Here is a 21,127-nt window from a genome sequence, read left to right on the forward strand (position 1 = left end):
TCTATTCATTAACTGGATTGAAATATTTATTCTTTTTATGAATATGATTTTATTACTATTATCTTTATATTTCTTGATTTTATTATTCACTGTTTTATGAAGAATGGTAATGTTTCTGTTTTATCACTCGAAAATAGTCCAATACAAATGCATACGATATAATGACCTAATGCAAGAAAACGTGAGCATGCAAATCTTCAATATCCTGTTGGTACAAAAAGGACCATCATGCCACCCTGCGCTATTTGAACTTCTACCAGCCCAGGGTCCCTTCTAATCACTGGTCCTAAAATGGGAGATGTCCAGGTGAAAACAAGAAACACAACAAGTGCAGAGAATGTTTCATAGGCCATTCCAGTTTTCTTATTTTATCCAAATGGCAACTCCACTGCTTTAACAATTTTACTTTCCAAGGGACCCTCCGATAAAATAAGAAACTCGAATGGACTATGAAACATTCTCTGCACTTGTTGTAATTATTGCTGCGTGCAGCATATGCTCTTGGGTTCTTTGGAGATGTCCAAATGAAAACATTTTCTGGTCATTTTTAGAAATGCTTATCACACATATTGAAACATGACAATTCAAAAAAACCCAGTATAAAGGAACATCTCCCATTCTAGGAGCAATGATTAGACGTGACCCTGGGCTGCTATAAATACCACACCAAAATGAAGTTCAAATAGCGCAGGGTGGCATGATGGTCCTTTTTCTATAAATAGAAAAATAATCTATCATCTATCATCTATCATCGAAAATAAATCATTCAAAAAAGAACTGAAAACCTGGATCTTCAGCCAGACTTTCAATGATGATTTAAGCAATCCACAATTGTGATGCCTTAAGCCTCCCATCCTTCTCCCCTCTTCTCTTCTCCGCATACCTACCCCTTCCTCCTTCCATTGCCTACCCCATCCCCCCCTTTTTTCCTTCTTTTCCCATTCATACTTTCTTGTATTCAGAGCACGAGTTTGTATATACCTTCCTCGTTTTTCGTTTCTATTTTCATTTTCGTTATTTGACTTAATTTATTTTTAGTTATTTCCTGTTACAACCTAATCCATATGCTATTTGCATATACTTTTGATTCTCAAATTGTTCTATGTATCATTGTTTCGTTTCAATGTAAACCGGGGTGAAGGCATGTGCTAAACCTCGGTATATAAAAGCTTCAAATAAATAAATAAATAAATAAATAAATAGGATATTGAAGATTTGCATGCACACGTTTTCTTGTACTAACGTTTCTGGTTTTCCATTGTTGCTCTGCTTGTTGAGGGTTTCAGTTCAGTTCTTCTCAGCAGGTTTCCGTTTATACTTTCTGATCTCTTTATTCTCTATTTGATGAGGGTCTGTGTTCTCATATGTGACCGAGGTGAGATATTCTGCTGGCGTGTAGTTTCTCTGTAGGGATCTACAGCAGCCTGGCTTGTTCTGATTTCTCAATAGGAGGGGTATTGGGGTTCTAGGGCCTGGAGTAATAATCGCAGTGTTGCCTTTTCACAGATAAGGTTGTTAATGTTTAAGCGCTTGCGGTTAAGATTATTTTGTTACGGGAGGTTTGCTATATTGTAATGGTAATTATGTTTATTCATGGCTTTCTGAGGTGCCATTATACATTTCATAGGAGCTCCAAGTGTCTTTTTTGCAGCGTTGGCACCACAGCAGTGCATGTAAATATAATATACATCTTGCAAGTGATATTTTGCCTCAGAAGACTGCACTTGTGAATCTTCTTTTTCATGTAAAATTTGTTACATGTGCATAATTACATTTTGTGTGGCTACAGAGAGTATGGGGGTGGGGGGTGTGCAAGGCTGTAGGGTTTCCCTAGGGTACGTAACACCCTTCCCTGACCGTGGGTTCTGTGGAGGAGGGTTGTGAGACTGAATGAATCGTGGGGGGCGAGAGCACAATAACTATTCACACAGGGCAGCAAGAAAGCTACCGCCGGCCCAGAAGCTTCTCGCAGAGATGGGAGGGAGGGGCACTCGCTGGCCCTGCCTTGGGTGGGGGTTTTCAGCTGAACAGACTTCACTGTGGGAAAGAGAGGGACTGGGAAGCACCGAAAAGCAGGTGCATAGAATTGCAGCACCTGAAAAGCTGCCAGCAATCTCCGCCTGTATGCTATGCACACACCTTCTGAAAATGCGGTCTCTCTCTGCCCCCACAACATCTGCTTTATAAAGGTGACTAAAAACAGCCTGTGCTTCAGCAGCTGTGCTGGGGGCTGCGTTCACATAGGACCATCCAGGCAGCAAAACTTGCGCACATCCCTGTGAAATGCATCCTGAAAGGGAGCACGAAGAGCACGTTTCTTCCTTCCTCGCAGCCTCTGCCACTGGCTTTCTTAACATTATGGAAACATAGAAACACGATGGCAGGAAAAGACTGCACGGCTCATCCATCCAATTAATTTAGCTTTATAATTCCCATCACTTCCTTAGAATAGAAACATAGAAACATGACGGCAGGAAAAGACCTCATGGCCCATCCAGTCTGCCCATCCATCCAATTAATTTAGCTTTATAATTCCCATCACTTCCTTAGAATAGAAACATGACGGCAGGAAAAGACCACATGGCCCATCCAGTCTGCCCATCCCCCCAATTAATTTAGCTTTATAATTCCCATCACTTCCTTAGAATAGAAACATAGAAACATGACGGCAGGAAAAGACCACATGGCCCATCCAGTCTGCCCATCCATCCAATTAATTTAGCTTTATAATTCCCATCACTTCCTTAGAATAGAAACATAGAAACATGACGGCAGGAAAAGGCAACATGGCCCATCCAGTCTGCCCATCCATCCAATTAATTTAGCTTTATAATTCCCATCACTTCCTTAGAATAGAAACATAGAAACATGACGGCAGGAAAAGGCCACATGGCCCATCCAGTCTGTCCATCCATCCAATTAATTTAGCTTTATAATTCCCATCACTTCCTTAGAATAGAAACATAGAAACATGACGGCAGGAAAAGGCCACATGGCCCATCCAGTCTGCCCATCCGTCCAATTAATTTAGCTTTATAATTCCCATCACTTCCTTAGAATAGAAACATGACGGCAGGAAAAGACCACATGGCCCATCCAGTCTGCCCATCCATCCAATTAATTTAGCTTTATAATTCCCATCACTTCCTTAGAATAGAAACATAGAAACATGACGGCAGGAAACGACCACATGACCCATCCAGTCTGCCCATCCATCCAATTAATTTAGCTTTATAATTCCCATCACTTCCTTAGAATAGAAACATGACGGCAGGAAAAGACCACATGGCCCATCCAGTCTGCCCATCCATCCAATTAATTTAGCTTTATAATTCCCATCACTTCCTTAGAATAGAAACATAGAAACATGACGGCAGGAAAAGACCACATGGCCCATCCAGTCTGCCCATCCATCCAATTAATTTGACTTTATAATTCCCATCACTTCCTTAGAATAGAAACATAGAAACATGACGGCAGGAAAAGACCGCATGGCCCATCCAGTCTGCCCATCCATCCAATTAATTTAGCTTTATAATTCCCATCACTTCCTTACAATAGAAACATAGAAACATGACGGCAGGAAAAGACCACATGGCCCATCCAGTCTGCTCATCCATCCAATTAATTTAGCTTTATAATTCCCATCACTTCCTTAGAATAGAAACATAGAAACATGACGGCAGGAAAAGACCACATGACCCATCCAGTCTGCCCATCCATCCAATTAATTTGACTTTATAATTCCCATCACTTCCTTAGAATAGAAACATAGAAACATGACGGCAGGAAAAGACCACATGACCCATCCAGTCTGCCCATCCATCCAATTAATTTGACTTTATAATTCCCATCACTTCCTTAGAATAGAAACATAGAAACATGACGGCAGGAAAAGACCACATGACCCATCCAGTCTGCTCATCCATCCAATTAATTTAGCTTTATAATTCCCATCACTTCCTTAGAATAGAAACATAGAAACATGACGGCAGGAAAAGACCACATGACCCATCCAGTCTGCTCATCCATCCAATTAATTTAGCTTTATAATTCCCATCACTTCCTTAGAATAGAAACATAGAAACATGACGGCAGGAAAAGACCACATGGCCCATCCAGTCTGCCCATCCATCCAATTAATTTAGCTTTATAATTCCCATCACTTCCTTAGAATAGAAACATAGAAACATGACGGCAGGAAAAGACCACATGGCCCATCCAGTCTGCTCATCCATCCAATTAATTTAGCTTTATAATTCCCATCACTTCCTTAGAATAGAAACATAGAAACATGACGGCAGGAAAAGACCACATGACCCATCCAGTCTGCCCATCCATCCAATTAATTTGACTTTATAATTCCCATCACTTCCTTAGAATAGAAACATAGAAACATGACGGCAGGAAAAGACCGCATGGCCCATCCAGTCTGCCCATCCATCCAATTAATTTAGCTTTATAATTCCCATCACTTCCTTAGAATAGAAACATAGAAACATGACGGCAGGAAAAGACCACATGGCCCATCCAGTCTGCCCATCCATCCAATTAATTTGACTTTATAATTCCCATCACTTCCTTAGAATAGAAACATAGAAACATGAGGGCAGGAAAAGACCGCATGGCCCATCCAGTCTGCCCATCCCCCCAATTAATTTAGCTTTATAATTCCCATCACTTCCTTAGAATAGAAACATAGAAACATGACGGCAGGAAAAGACCGCATGGCCCATCCAGTCTGCCCACACCATCCAATTAATTTAGCTTTATAATTCCCATCACTTCCTTAGAATAGAAACATAGAAACATGACGGCAGGAAAAGACCGCATGGCCCATCCAGTCTGCCCATCCATCCAATTAATTTAGCTTTATAATTCCCATCACTTCCTTAGAATAGAAACATAGAAACATGACGGCAGGAAAGACCGCATGGCCCATCCAGTCTGCCCATCCTCCCAATTAATTTAGCTTTATAATTCCCATCACTTCCTAGAATAGAAACATAGAAACATGACGGCAGGAAAAGACCGCATGGCCCATCCAGTCTGCCCATCCATCCAATTAATTTAGCTTTATAATTCCCATCACTTCCTTTAGAATAGAAACATAGAAACATTGACGGCAGGAAAAGACCGCATGGCCCATCCAGTCTGCCCATCCTCCCAATTAATTTATCTTTATAATTCCCATCACTTCCTTAGAATAGAAACATAGAAACATGACGGCAGGAAAAGACCGCATGGCCCATCCAGTCTGCCCATCCATCCAATTAATTTAGCTTTATAATTCCCATCACTTCCTTAGAATAGAAACATGACGGCAGGAAAAGACCGCATGGCCCATCCAGTCTGCCCATCCCCCCAATTAATTTAGCTTTATAATTCCCATCACTTCCTTATAATAAGAAACATAGAAACATGACGGCAGGAAAAGACCCATGGCCCATCCAGTCTGCCCATCCATCCAATTAATTTAGCTTTATAATTCTCATCACTTCCTTAGAATAGAAACACAGAAACATGACGGCAGGAAAAGACCACATGGCCCATCCAGTCTGCCCATCCATCCAATTAATTTAGCTTTATAATTCCCATCACTTCCTTAGAATAGAAACATAGAAACATGACGGCAGGAAAAGACCCGCATGGCCCATCCAGTCTGCCCATCCATCCAATTAATTTAGCTTTATAATTCCCATCACTTCCTTAGAATAGAAACATAGAAACATGACGGCAGGAAAAGACCACATGGCCCATCCAGTCTGCCCATCCATCCAATTAATTTAGCTTTATAATTCCCATCACTTCCTTAGAATAGAAACATAGAAACATGACGGCAGGAAAGACACATGCCCATCCAGTCTGCCTATCCATGCATTAATTTAGCTTTAATAATTCTCGTCACTTCCTTAGAGATCCCCTGTATTTGTCTCATGCTTTCCTGAATTCAGACACTGTTTTGTCTCCACCACTTCCACTGGGAGGCCGTTCCACACATCCACCTCCCTCTCTATAAAGAAATATTTCCCAAGATTACTCCTGAGTCTTCCTCTTTCAAACTCATCTCATTAACCTCTCCTGCTTGAGCCTCCTTTCCATTGGAAAAGGCTCACCCTCCTGTGCATGGAAAACCTCTGAGATTATTTATTGTCCTCTATCTTATCTTCCCTATCTCGCCTTTCCTCTAGGGTGTACATGTTTAACATCATAAGAACATAAGAAATTGCCATGGTTGGTCAGATCAAGGGTCCATCAAGCCCAGCATCCTGTTTCCAACAGAGGCCAAACCAGGCCATAAGAACCTGTTAATTACCCAAACACCAAGAAGATTCTATACTACCAATGTAAATAATAGCAGTGGCTATTCCCTAAGTAAACTTAATGGACATCTCCTCCAAGAACGTATCCAATCCTTTTTTGAACCCAACTGCACTAACCACATCCTCTGGCAACAAATTCCAGAGCTTAATTGTGCGTTGAGTGAAAAAGAATTTTCTCCGATTAGTCTTAAATGTGCCCAATGCTAACTTCATGGAGTGCCCCCTAGTCCTTCTATTATCTGAAAGAGTAAATAACCGATTCACATCTACCCGTTCTAGACCTCTCATGATTTTAAACACCTCTATCATATCCCCCCTCAGCCGTCTCTTCTCCAAGCTGAAAAGTCCTAACCTCTTTAGTCTTTCCTCATAGGGGAGCTGTTCCATTCCCCTTGTCATCATATCAATTTGAAATGTTTCTCTCTAGCCCTAATACAAGTTACATCATTATAATGTGAAATTATGTTATATAAATGACCTTGCTACAATGTATATAAGTGTTATATGTTATTTAAGTGACCTCATAACAATGTAAAATGTTATAAGATACAAATTACCTCATTACATAGTAATATTAATGTTATTTTAAATGTTATCCCCTCATTATATCATATTTGTTACTATTTCCACCCATTTCTTTATATCATAGATAAGTTACCTTGTTACAATGTAAAATAGGGCAGACCTTGCCCTATTCACTCAGTTTTATGTAAACCGATGTGATATCTCGATCAAATGTCAGTATATAAATGTAAATAAATAAATAAATAATAATAAATAATCATTTTGGTCGCCCTTCTTTCTACCTTCTCCATCACAACTATATATTTTTTGAGATGCGGCGACCAGAATTGTACACAGTATTCAAGGTGCGGTCTCACCATGGAGCGATACAGAGACATTATGACATTTTCCGTTTTATTCACCATTCCCTTTCTAATAATTCCCAACATTCTGTTTGCTTTTTTGACTGCCGCAGCACACTGAGCCGACGATTTCAATGTGTTATCCACTATGACACCTAGATCTCTTTTTTGGGTGGTAGCTCCTAATATGGAACCTAACATTGTGTAACTATAGCATGGGTTATTTTTCCCTATATGCATCACCTTGCACTTGTCCACATTAAATTTCATCTGCCATTTGGATGCCCAATCTTCCAGTCTTGCAAGATCCTCCTGTAATGTATCACAATTCACTTGTGATTTAACTACTCTGAACAATTTTGTATCATCTGCAAATTTGATTCTCACTCGTCGTATTCCTTTCCAGATCATTTATAAATATATTGAAAAGTAAGGGTCCCAATACAGATCCCTGAGGCACTCCACTGTTTACCCTTTTCCACTGAGAAAATTGTCCATTTAATCCTACTCTGTTTCCTGTCTTTTAACCAGTTTGTAATCCATGAAAGGACATCGCCACCTATCCCATGACTTTTTATTTTTCCTAGAAGTCTCTCATGAGGAACTTTGTCAAACGCCTTCTGAAAATCCAAGTATACTACATCTACCGGTTCACCTTTATCCATATATTTATTAACCCCTACTCAACAAATCCACCTTGTCTGGATCTAACCCAAGGCCTATCCTACTTGGGGGCTGGAGCAATGTCGATACAGCTTTGATTATAATGCCATGCTGAGTCAGACCAAGGTCCATCAACACCCAACATCCTGTCTCTGACACATCCCTGCAATAAGTAACTTCAGATTATTTTCCTGCCAGTCCATGATGAGATTTGCTTATCTCTATGCCTGTGACTGCTAGATGCCCCCTTGACTGTTCCAATAAACCACTTCCATCGTGCTGTTGAGTGATCTCTGAGACTGTTCTCGCTGTTTCCAGAGAAATGTGTTGAGGGCTAACCTGATTACTTTGCTCTTCAAACAGTTTATTGACCCTCGGATATGCAACAAACTCTTCTGCTCATCAGCCTTGTATCTGTAGAGATGGTACTCTCCAATACAGAGACTCCAGATCGACTCGGCAGAGGAGACTGCTCGTAAAGGGTCACCTGTTCAGCCTCTCTTGAACCTGCTCATCAGTGATGGGCAAGCTATAATCCTGACTTTGAGGTGACCACTGTGAGAGAAATCCTCAGAGGGGTCTCGCATGAGCTGCAACCATGATGCTCAGAACATGCCAGTGAGACGAGGCCTCCTGGGAGTTACCAAGTTCCCCTGCTTAAGCCTAAAGTTTGCAGATTCTCTTGATCACCAAGAACACTCAGTGCGTGTTCATATAGAACGTGCTCCCAGATATTCCAAGATCTGAGAGGGGAAGAGCTGGTTCTAGGAGTGATTCGTGATTGATGTAAAGCCTATAGACTCATTTCCTTGATCAACTCAGATGTTATCATTATGGCCAAAGACTTGCAGTTGCAGCTGGAAGGCATTATGGCTCACATTGTCCACTCAGATCTGACGGGTTTCGTCAACTGCCACTGGAAAACTCTTTAATAACCATCATATAACCAAAAAAGGCTACATAAAATATGAAAGATGTGCGGTGCAGTCCTTCCGTTGGCTGCATACAAGGCCTTTGATAGAATCCAGTGGCCCTACCTTTTCAAGGTGCAATTGGGGTTTGGGGCTCCAGAGGAGTTTAACAGATGGAAATGCACCTTTTATACCTCCCCCTGGGCCTATATCTTGATTAATGGGAGACTCATTCATCCCATTTTTATTGCTAGTGAGAGAAGACAAGGGTGCCGCCTACCCCCTCTTATCTGACATGACTGAACCCTATCCCAGACCATGTGGGAGAGTGAGGGGATCAAGGCGGTTCAAACAGAGGGATACATCGTAAAATCTTGCTGTATGCAGATGGTGTTTTTGCTATTCTGACCCAGCTGGATACTTCATCCCCTCAATAGTGCGGATGTTGAAAGAATACGGGAAGTTATCAGGTTACCAATTACACAAAATCAGAAGTCCTCCTCGTGGGCAAAGGGACCTGTTTGCCTAACAGTTTCTGCCAATGTGAGAGACCTTTATCAGCACTCATTGCTAAAGACCTGAGAGGCTGGATGGGCCTGTTTATTTCATGGTCAAGTCGAATAAATCTTATCGAGATGTGCGTCTTACCTAAGCTAATTATTATTATTTAACGATTTTATATACCGACATTCATCAGTGATATCACATCGGTTCACAGTGTAACATAAACTAGTGCCTGGGATGGCGCTTTACATCGAACAAGTTTAACATAAAACAAATATAACATATTAACAAGGGAGTAATTAAAAGGAGGGGGAAATATAAAGATGAACATAAAATAAATATAACATATTAACAAGGGAGTAAATGAGAGGGGGGGGAAATGTGAAGGAGAATTAAGAATTAAGTTAATTCTTAGATTATTGTAAGCAAGGGTTGCAAGTATTTACAAAATGTACAATAAAAGGGAATAACATAAAATATATCATTTGTGTAGAAAAAGGGGTGAGAGGGAAGAGAAGGGAAGGGGGGAAGAAGGGATGGGGGGGGGAAGAAGGGATAGGAAGGGGGTAAGGGTAACACAATAGTGAGAGGGGGGAAGTAAGGTGTAAATTTTTAGAGAAAGCCAGGTCTTGAGGGGAACATAGATGAGAGCGAGGAACAATTTACATGTATGCTTTAGAGAAGAGCCAGGTCTTAAGCTTTCGCTTGAAGGTTTTTAGGCATTCTTCTTGTCGTAGTTCGACTGGCATTGTGTTCCAGAGGGTTGGCCCAGCGATTGATATAGCACATGTTCTAGTGGAAGTAAGTTTGTAGAATTTGGGCGACATGGTAAGCATGGTGGCGAGATGAATGTGTCTAGTGGGTTTATTAGATTGGTGAAATCGGAAGGTGTCATTAAACCAATTCATTTCAGGATTGTATAAGGCCTTATGAACGAGAGACAGAGCCTTATATTGTATGCGGGAAGCTATAGGGAGCCAATGCAGATCTTTCAGGACCGGGGTGATATGGTCATGTCTGTGTGTGTGTGGTCAAAATCCGGGCTGTTGTGTTTTGCAATATTTGAATGGGGTGGATGGCGTTATTCGGTAAGCCAAGAAGGAGGGAATTACAGTAGTCGGTTTTAGCAAAAATGATTGTTTGTAGAACAGTACGAAAGTCTGGGGGATGAAGTAGGGGTTTAAGTTATTGGCATAACTGGCACTGCCTTAAACTGGATCCAATCTTTCCTGAAAGACAGGACATACAGTGTCAAGTTGGGATCACAAATATCAAAACCAAGAAATCTTCTACAAGGTGTACCACAAGGCTCATCGCTTTCATCAACTCTGTTCAACATTTACTTATCTCCACTCTGTCGACTCCTAGCAAAAATGAATCTCCGTCACTTCATATATGCTGATGACGTACAGATTCTCATCCCTATCAATGATTCCCTTTCTAATGCCCTGAAACCTGGAATCAGCCCTGGCTGAAATAGAGAGCTTCTAACTGAAACTTCCTAGCAATAAACATCCAAACTGAACTCATCCTCATAACGCCACACAATAACATCTCATCCAATACCTCCCAGCTCTCTACTTCAGTAATCCCCCAACTACAGCAAGTCCGCAGTCTAGGCGTAATAATCGACAACCATTTTTCATTAAAGAAATTCATATCAGCCACAATAAAAAATGGTTTCTTCAAACTTCACACTCTAAAAAGAATTAAACCCCTACTACATCCACAAGATTTTCGGACAGTATTGCAAGCTACTATACTACCAAAAATTGACTACTGTAACGCTTTACTAATAGGTCTCCCTAAAAACGCAATTCAACCTTTACAGATGTTACAGAATGCAGCAGCTCGACTAATCACCAATACCCGCTATCATGAGCATATTACACCAGCGCTCATGTACTTACATTGGCTTCCGGTAGCATCTAGAATTAGCTTTAAAGTACTCTCACTTATTCATAAGTCGGTCTATAACCAAGAGATGCAATGGTTCTCAGAGCAGTTTGTTTTCCGCACCTCTAAGAGACCAATAAGAAGTATCCATCAAGCTAAATTTGCAACTGCCCCAACTAAACAATTCAAACACGTGACAACAAGAGACCGCGCATTCTCCATAGCTGGAATAAATTTATGGAACAAGATGCCCACTGATCTGCGAATGGAACCCTGCCATAAGAAATTCAAACATGACCTCAAAACATGGCTATTTGAACTAGCTTTCACACTATGATATACAATTAAACTGATATGACACTCTAGTTACCTCACCAAGATAACTCCCAGCTCCATGTCCCTTCTACCCACATTCTCTCTCCTTATTCCTCCGCCCCCCTACGCCCACATTTTTCCCTTAACATGATATTTGTATTGTGTTATCTTCAATTCAATTTAGAACTTGTATTATCCCACAGCACCGTTATAGTATTATATTCTAGTTTGTTATATTGTTGTTTCGTAAATGATAATATTACCACAATATCATTATTGTTTGTTAAACATTCTCCTTATGGATGGTCCACGATCGATACAGCCTGTTTGCTGTTAATCCTGTTATATGTAATTAATATTTATTAATTCTGTTATTTGTAAAGCATTGTTGCTAATTTATTGTTAATTGTAAACCGCGGTGATGTATATTTTACGTACTGCGGTATATAAAAACCCTCTAAATAAATAAATAAGTTTCTTTAGGGTGTGAAGTTTAAAGAAACCATCTTTTAGTATGTTACTGATGAATTTCTTCAGCGTGAAGTGACCATCGAGAGTGATTCCCAGATCACGGACTTGTTGGGCAAATGGGAAATGTGAGATAGCGTAGGGGTTCAGTTGGTTTTGTGGTGAGATAAGCATGATTTCAGTTTTAGTTGTATTAAGAGCTAAGTGGATGGAAGATAGGAGATTGTTTATGGATTGGAGAGTGTCCTTCCAGATATCCATAGTTTTTGAGAGAGAGTCAGTGATGGGGATGAGCAACTGAACGTCGTCAGCGTAGATATAATGAGGGAGGTTGAGACTTGAAAGGAGGTAACAGAGGGGTAGGGATGTAGATATTGAAAAGGGTTGAGGAGAGTGATGAGCCTTGTGGGACACCTTGTTTGAGGGGGATGGCCTTAGATACATGATTTCCTAGCTGAATTTTGAAGTTTCTATTACTAAGATAGGAGTTGAACCAATTGAGGGCAACCCCTGTGATGCCAATTTCAGTTAATCGCTGTAGGAGAATAGAGTGGCTGATGGTATCAAATGCAGAAGAGATATCAAGAAAGGCAAGGATATAAGATTGACCTTTCTCGAATCCTTTGAGAATATGATCTGACAAGGAGAGTAGAAGAGTCTCAGTGCTGTGAAATTTCCGAAAACCGTATTGAGCAGGGGCAAGAATGTGGTTATCCTCAAGGTATTCTGTGAGTTGTTTGTTGACGGTTTTTTCAAGGAGTTTAGAAATGAAAGGTAAATTGGAAATGGGGCGGTAATTAGCTAGATCAGAGGGGTCTAGTTTGGGTTTTTTTAGTATAGGCTTGACGATTGCCTGTTTGAGGGGGACAGGTACCTGTCCAGAATTAATGGACAGGTTGATGATATTTGTTAAGGGTTTAGCAAGGTTAGGTAATGAAAAAAACTGCCTTTGAAACTGAGAAGAGATTTCTGTGGGGAAAGCCATGATTCTGAGACCCGCCCCCTCCCCTGACATCATCGCAAACGGAGCCGGGCAGTTTGAAAGGCGCCAAGCCAGCAGGCACTGCGCGCCGAAGGGGTGCGACAAAGGGGCATTCCCCTTTGTGCACTCCCCTTTGTGCACCCCTTTGTGTTATTTGTTTAATATGCTCCTTGTTATACCTTTTGCTTAATTGTTAAGAACTTTGATTTTGATGATTTTATTTTTGTAATCTCTTAGCCTCAGGTACAAAACTTTTAGATTGAAAGCCCTTTTAGGGGATAGTGAATTACCTATTGTACGTTATTGTAAACCGATGTGATATCTCTTTTTGAAATGAACATCAGTATATAAAAAATCATAAATAAATAAATACATAAATAATGTGTTTATCCCAACATGTTTTTGACTCCTTAACTAGACAGAAGTGAAGTTTTATATGGCACGACAGAGTGGCATGAATTAGTCTCTGTTCTGTGTCGGCTTAAATGAGAGGGAGGCATGGGGATGTCAGATATTTGTGGCTACTACTGGGGAGCAAGGCTTGGCCCAGACTCTCCATGTGGGTGAAGTCAATTGGAGAGAGTGCAGACTGATGGCACAGATCCTCCCCTGGCCTTAATTCTACCTACCTAACCTGCCTCAGCAGCCAGAAGGATTCTTCGTAACTCTCCTACCATTGCAGAAAATCAGTAAACATTTAAGGCCTCCCAGCTTCAGATTTCTCTCCCATTATGCCCTTGACCAAAAAGCCAAACCTTTTTTTCCTGAGATGTGGGACTGGCAGGTTCGTGGCCTGTGGTTTCTTTGGGAACTGTGGCGAGGGAGGGGATACCTTTAGTGAGTTAATAAGCACCACATCACATCTATCTGCAGATGAGGAGTGCACTAGAAAAGTAGAGGTAGCTCCCTCGGCATCCGAGCTTGTTAGAGAGGGTTATTAGTGATCATTTCTCATATTTGCAGCTGCATTATTGACGCAGATCACATTCCAACTAGGATGCATTCTTTGCTACACAAATGGAATGCGTGACGTACACAATGCTGACTGGGCTGAGATGTGACAGGCGGCACCCTCCACCTCCCTACACTCCAGGACCAAACTTTTACACCGCATGCATAGACCCTCGATGGTTTCTTGTTAGGGTCTCATATATTCCCCTTGTGGGGAACTAGAAAGGAAAATTAGATTGATTTGTAAACATAATTTGTCCCCAACGCCAAGCTTGGGCTTGCTCAGTCTTTGAGGTAATAACCGTTTCAGTTCAGATAAACATCTCGTTATACAATGCGTGCATGCAGCTAGGCCACACCATTGCACACTTCTGAGAAAGTGCACCATGGGTTTCTCTATGGAAGCGTCAACTGCGTTAATAGAGAAAATCTCTTACTCCTTGCATGAGAAGATGGATAAAGAGAATAAGGACAAAGCTCGACATGACGGCTCTTGGATTCTGTTTGACAAGTTTTGTCCTACACTTGTACCCTCCTATGTACAACTTCCTGCGAATGTTTGTAAGTTCCTTTACACTTGTCATCTGCTAAATAAAAAGTTCAAAGAAATACTGAGGTAAAGGACCTTTCCTTCTTCAGAACCGTAAAGTGGTTGGGGATCAAATTTGCAGATGATACAAAATTATTCAGAGTAATTAATTCACAAGCGGATTGTGATACATTACAGGAGGAACTTGCAAGACTGGAAGATTGGGCATCCAAATGGCAGATGAAATTTAATGTGGACAAATGCAAGGTGATGCACATAGGAAAAATAACCCTTGCTGTAGTTACATGATGTTGGGTTCCATGTTAGGTGCTACAACCCAGGAAATAGATCTAGGCATCATAGTGGATAACACATTGAAATCGTTGGCTCAGTGTGCTGCAGCAGTCAAAAAAGCAAACAGAATGTTAGGAATTATTAGAAAGGGAATGGTGAGTAACACGGAAAATGTCATAATGCCTCTGTATCGCTCCATGGTGAGACCGCACCTTGAATACTGTGTACAATTCTGGTCGCATCTCAAAAAGGATATAATTGCGATGGAGAAGGTACAGAGAAGGGCTACCAAAATGATAAGGGGAATGGAACAACTCCCCTATGAGGAAAGACTAAAGAGGTTAGGTCTTTTCAGCTTGGAGAAGAGACGGCTGAGGGGGGATATGATAGAGGTGTTTAAAATCATGAGAGGTCTAGAATGGGTAGATGTGAATTGGTTATTTACTCTTTTGGATAGTAGAAAGATTAGGGGGCACTCCATGAAGTTAGCATGGGGCACATTTAAAACTAATCGGAGAAAGTTCTTTTTCACTCAACGCACAATAAAGCTCTGGAATTCATTGCCAGAGGATGTGGTCACAGCAGTTAGTGTAACTGGGTTTAAAAAAGGTTTGGATAAGTTCGTAGAGGAAAAATCCATAAACTGCTATGATAGTAATTAATGAGCAATAATAGCTTGTGATCTATCTAATGTTTGGGTACTTGCCAGGTTCTTATGGCCTGGATTGGCCTCTGTTGGAAACAGGATGCTGGGCTTGATGGACCCTTGGTCTGACTCAGTATGGCAATTTCTTATGTTCTTTTGTACCTATCCATTCCTTCAACATGAGGATAGATACAACTGCATCCAGTCAATAAAGGTGATCTAAAGCAGCATGAACTGGACAAACGCAGCCAATCTTTGCAATGAGTCCACTTCTTGTGAAACTGAGAGACCTGGACGTCCATCTAAAGTGATGACAAGTAGACCACGAAACCTCAGTGTGTCCTTTGGCACTGTCATATTCCACGGAGGATTCTCAGAAGCTTCTTAGTCGCTCCCAGATCTTCTACGAAGTTCTGCAGCTCCACCCCCAAACCAAAACAGACAATTTTTTTTTTTAATGGCCGTCTGTCCAGCTGGGCATTAGATGCAGAGCCCGCCAGCTGATGCGCAGATAAATCTGTGTGCTGATCAGCAGCTTAGAAGCGGTCCAGACAGATCATAAAGGCAGCCCCAGCCTTATTGAGGAACCAGTCCGTGGGAGAAGATTGCGGCTCACCATCTCCAAATGAAGTCAGGGTTTTCTGAGATGCCTACAAGGCCCCCGCCTACTGCCACCTGCTAGGACACGCTAGTAACCTTTTCAGATTGTGGTAAAATGACTAAACCTTGCCGTGACTGAGGAAGTTTCAGGGCCGTTTCCCTTCCCCAGGAAGAAGGCCAATGGTAAAGAAAGGAATAAGTGGGTCCCCAGCTTTCCAGCCTGACGGAACATCTCTGGGGCCTCCCCCTTCTGTGCAATCCTGCCCCACACAAGGGAAAGCTTCAGGAGAGTTTCTATGTCCTTCTCAGACAGCCTCTCCCCCCAGAGATGACTCCTGGTAGCCTCGGGCCTCCAGGGAGAGCACAGGAGGGGGGAGAAGCGGGTGCATGTTTCAGACGCAGGCCGAGCGATCGCTCTGAGCACGCAATGCTCTGGTGCTCACTGACCAAGGGGCAGCTTTGATGCTCTCTTACTCCCCCCCCTCCAGCTTCATTACATTACACCCCGACTCGGCTGGATTAGTCGTCCTTCAGCTCAGGGAATTTGTGTGAGAGACGGGGCACGAGGAGGAACGTTGGGAGCAGCTTGGGTCTGTAGATGTCCAGGTTTCGCTCCCCCTTAGCCAAGCTTAAATGGGCGAGGCGCAGTCCTGCAGCAAGGATAGGTCACTGAGCAAGTCAGCCTCACCGCCGTACTGCGACCACACCTGAAACTGGCACCATCAATCCCGAAGGACCCCACCCTAATCACCTTTTCACCTCCAGCTCTTCTCTAGACTGTTTTTTTTAATTATTGGAGGACTCCAAGAGGGACGTCTGTCACAGAGAAGGAAGGCAATACCAGGTGCTCCCCCACTGTCCAGAGAAACACTAAGCACCCCCCATGGGAGGAAGAGCAAGCAACACACAGCTGTCATCCTGCACTCAAACCTTCGCCTCAGCCTAAGGCTCTTGCTTGTTTGTCCCCTGCACCAGCTGAGACCTGCGCTATCCTCTGCTGAGCCAGGGAACATGACGAGTCCTCTCTGCTGCACAAGGCTATAGAGTGAGGGAAGCTTTTGCTCTGTCTCCACCTGCTGGTAGGAGGACAAAACCCATGCGTTTGGACTGGTCTGGCAGGATGAAAAGAATATTAAAATTCTGGTGTCATCTCAATACCAGCAACATAAATACCCTCCATTACCACACACGCTGACTAAAGGAAGAGTGGCCTACTGGTCTGAGCAGTGCGTGGAGAACCAGGGAAGCAAACCAGTTCTCCCACTGACACTCCTTGTGACCTTGGGCAAGTCACTTTATCTCCCATTCCTTTAAGTGCCTACTTAGATTCTAAGCTCTTTGGAGAAGAAACTTATTATGCCTGAATACTTACCAGCATGGAACAGCACTGCATACATGCGGTAGTGCTATAAAAATGATAAGTATTATTAAGTGAAGTAATTCAAAATTCTGGAAAAAAAAACCCACAGTGGGTACATATTATGTACAAACCTGCCATCCAGAACAGTACTAACTCCCACAACTGAAAGAGCAAAACTGTATCCATGAAAAGACAGCACTGCGAATATTACACCAGTCCCTTGAACACCAATACACCATCTACTGGGAAAAGGGCACAAGCCGAACTGCTACAGTTCCCTTCATGCTAAAACGATCCCTCACCTCAACCACACACAGAACGCCAACAAACCCTCACACATACAGAATAAGGAATCACAAATTGGAGATGCACAGACAAAAACTGAACTGGAAACCCCAAGAAGGCAGACTCTGCATGCAATGCAACACTGGACAGAAATGCATTTCCTGCTATGTAAAATACAGTGACATTTAAACTTCCCTGTTAATTTCCTTTCCTTTAGTCCATGCCAGACCAGTCCAGACAAGTGGATTCTGGACTGGTCCGGCATGCATAAGAGATGCTCATTTCCCAAAAATTTAAAAGAGAAATTTGAAGACAACCCAAAAGAGAATGTGCAAAAAAACCTCTGTATAATCCCGGGGAAAGGGGAGAAGCAGCAGCTGAAGGAGCAAAATCTGTGGATCCTGCCAGCGGGCCAGAACCAGAACCTGAGTAGGGACAATCCTGGGGGAAGGGGAAAGAGAAGCTGCAGCTGAAGGAGCAAAATCTGTGGGATCCTGCCAGCGGGTCAGAACCAGAACCTGAGCAGGGACAATCCCGGGGGAAAGGGGAGAAGCAGCAGCTGAAGGAGCAAAATCTGTGGGATCCTGCCCGCGGGCCAGAACCAGAACCTGAGCAGGGACAATCCTGGGGGAAAGAGAAGCTGCAGCTGAAGGAGCAAAATCTGTGGGATCCTGCCAGCGGGTCAGAACCAGAACCTGAGCAGGGACAATCCCGGGGGAAAGGGGAGAAGCAGCAGCTGAAGGAGCAAAATCTGTGGGATCCTGCCAGCGGGTCAGAACCAGAACCTGAGCAGGGACAATCCCGGGGGAAAGGGGAGAAGCAGCAGCCGAAGCGCAAAATCTGTGGGATCCTGCCAGCGGGTCAGAACCAGAACCTGAGCAGGGACAATCCTGGGGGAAAGGGAGAAGCAGCAGCTGAAGGGGCAAAATCTGTGGGATCCTGCCAGCGGGGCAGAACCAGAACCTGAGCAGGGACAATCCCGGGGGAAAGGGAGAAGCAGCAGCTGAAGGAGCAAAATCTGTGGGATCCTGCCAGCGGGTCAGAACCAGAACCTGAGCAGGGAGAATCCCGGGGGAAAGAGGAGAAGCAGCAGCTGAAGGAGCAAAATCTGTGGGATCCTGCCAGCGGGTCAGAACCAGAACCTGAGCAGGGACAATCCCGGGGGAAAGGGGAGAAGCAGCAGCTGAAGGGCAAAATCTGTGGGATCCTGCCAGCGGGTCAGAACCAGAACCTGTGCAGGGACAATCCCGGGGAAAGAGGAGAAGCAGCAGCTGAAGGGGCAAAATCTGGGGATCCTGCCAGGGGGCAGGGATAATAGGGACCAGCACCGCCCCTGGGATTTGTCATTTCTGTACTGTAAATTCGGGGATCATATATTTTTATCTTTTTTTTAATTCCTACACAATAAAAAGTGGAATGAATTTCCTAAATCTGGCAAGAGGAAGGAAGGAAGGAGAGGACGCAGCAGGGAGGGTGGGCACCTTGCAATCGAGGGATGCAGCAGGCTGTAAGCTCCAGGGAGCAGGGGGCGGGGGCACGTATCTCACCCCCCCCCCGGGATGCAGGATCTTCCTCGGGGGGGGGGGGGCCTGAATCCCATCAAGCAGCAATTATTCGGGTGCCCGAGGCTTCCCGTCACAGCCCCCGTCTCCCCCCTCCCAACTAGGGCGGCGCTGCCGCGGGGGGGGGGGGGGGGATGACGTCACGCGGAGTCGCCCCTGCCCCGGCCGACGCCCCGGGGGTTGGGGGACGACCCCCAGGACACGGAGCCTCCTCCCGCTCCGCGCCGGGGCCTGCGACAGCCGCCCAGGAAGCCAGGTCAAGGCCCGGCCGGACCCCCGCCGCTCTGCCCCCGGCCCTCACCTCCGCCGTCGCCTCCTCCGCCGCCGCCGCTGCCGCTCTCCGCCCCGGGGCCGCGCACGGCGCCTCCTGCGCGCGCCCGACCCCGCCGTACCCTCTCCCGCAGCTCTCGCGGTATCAGCGGCGGCCCGGAGGAGTGGGGCGGTACCGAGCCAGGCAGGGAAGTCTGTGCGGCGCCATCACCCTGAACCCCTACCCCGAGATAACATCAGCCCTGAACCCCTACCCCGAGAAAGAATCACCCTGAACCTCTACCTGAGATAACATCACCCCTGAACCTCTACCCGAGAAACAATCACCCTGAACCCCTACCCCGAGAAAGAATCACCCCTGAACCTCTACCTGAGATAACAATCACCCTGAACCCCTACCCCGAGATAACATCACCCCTGAACCTCTACCCCGAGAAACAATCACCCTGAACCTCTACCCCGAGATAACATCACCCCTGAACCTCTACCCCGAGAAACAATCACCCTGAACCCCTACCCCGAGAAAGAATCACCCTGAACCTCTACCTGAGATAACATCACCCCTGAACCTCTACCCCGAGAAATAATCACCCTGAACCTCTACCCCGAGATAACATCACCCCTGAACCTCTACCCCGAGAAATAATCACCCTGAACCTCTACCTGAGATAACATCACCCCTGAACCTCTACCCCGAGAAACAATCACCCTGAACCTCTACCCCGCGATAACATCACCCCTGAACCTCTACCTGAGATAACATCACCCTGAACCCCTACCCCGCGATAACATCACCCCTGAACCTCTACCCCGAGAAACAATCACCCTGAACCTCTACCCCGAGATAACATCACCCCTGAACCTCTACCCCGAGAAACAATCACCCTGAACCTCTACCCCGAGAAAGAATCACCCTGAACCTCTACCCGAGATAACATCCCCTGAACCCCTACCCCGAGATAACATCAGCCCTGAACCTCTACCCGAATAACATCACCCCTGAACCTCTACCCCGAGAAACAATCACCCTGAACCCCTACCCCGAGAAAGAATCACCCTGAACCTCTACCTGAGATAACATCACCCTGAACCCCTACCCCGCGATAACATCACCCCTGAACCTCTACCCCGAGAAACAATCACCCTGAACCTAACCTCTACCCCAGATAACATCACCCCTGAACCTCTACCCCGAGAAACAATCACCCTGAACCTCTACCCCGAGAAAGAATCACCCTGAACCTCTACCCGAGATAACATCACCCTGAACCCCTACCCCGAGATAACATCAGCCCTGAACCTCTACCCCGAGATAACATCACCCCTGAACCTCTACCCCGAGAAACAATCACCCTGAACCCCTACCCCGAGAAAGAATCACCCTGAACCTCTACCTGATAACATCACCCTGAACCCCTACCCTGCGATAACATCACCCCTGAACCTCTACCCCGAGAAACAATCACCCTGAACCTCTACCCCCGAGATAACATCACCCCTGAACCTCTACCCCGAGAAACAATCACCCTGAACCTCTACCCCGAGAAAGAATCACCCTGAACCTCTACCCGAGATAACATCACCCTGAACCCCTACCCCGAGATAACATCAGCCCTGAACCTCTACCCCGAGATAACATCACCCCTGAACCTCTACCCCGAGAAACAATCACCCTGAACCCCTCCCCCCCCGAGAAAGAATC

The 21,127-nt window shown here is 44.5% G+C and overlaps 1 protein-coding gene across 1 annotated transcript in view; it reads right to left on the reverse strand.

The window, feature by feature from the left end:
• Nucleotides 1–19,570, reverse strand: part of ZNF512B (zinc finger protein 512B) — a 101,689-nt gene extending 82,119 nt beyond the window's left edge. Inside the window, exon 1 of the mRNA XM_029614308.1 lies at nucleotides 19,457–19,570. The gene's annotated coding sequence lies outside the window, so the exon portion shown is untranslated. The remainder of the gene's footprint in view (nucleotides 1–19,456) is intronic.
• Between the last annotated feature and the right edge of the window lie 1,557 nt (nucleotides 19,571–21,127).

Source organism: Rhinatrema bivittatum, chromosome 8 (assembly GCF_901001135.1).
Source record: "Rhinatrema bivittatum chromosome 8, aRhiBiv1.1, whole genome shotgun sequence".
Classification (NCBI taxonomy): domain Eukaryota; kingdom Metazoa; phylum Chordata; class Amphibia; order Gymnophiona; family Rhinatrematidae; genus Rhinatrema; species Rhinatrema bivittatum.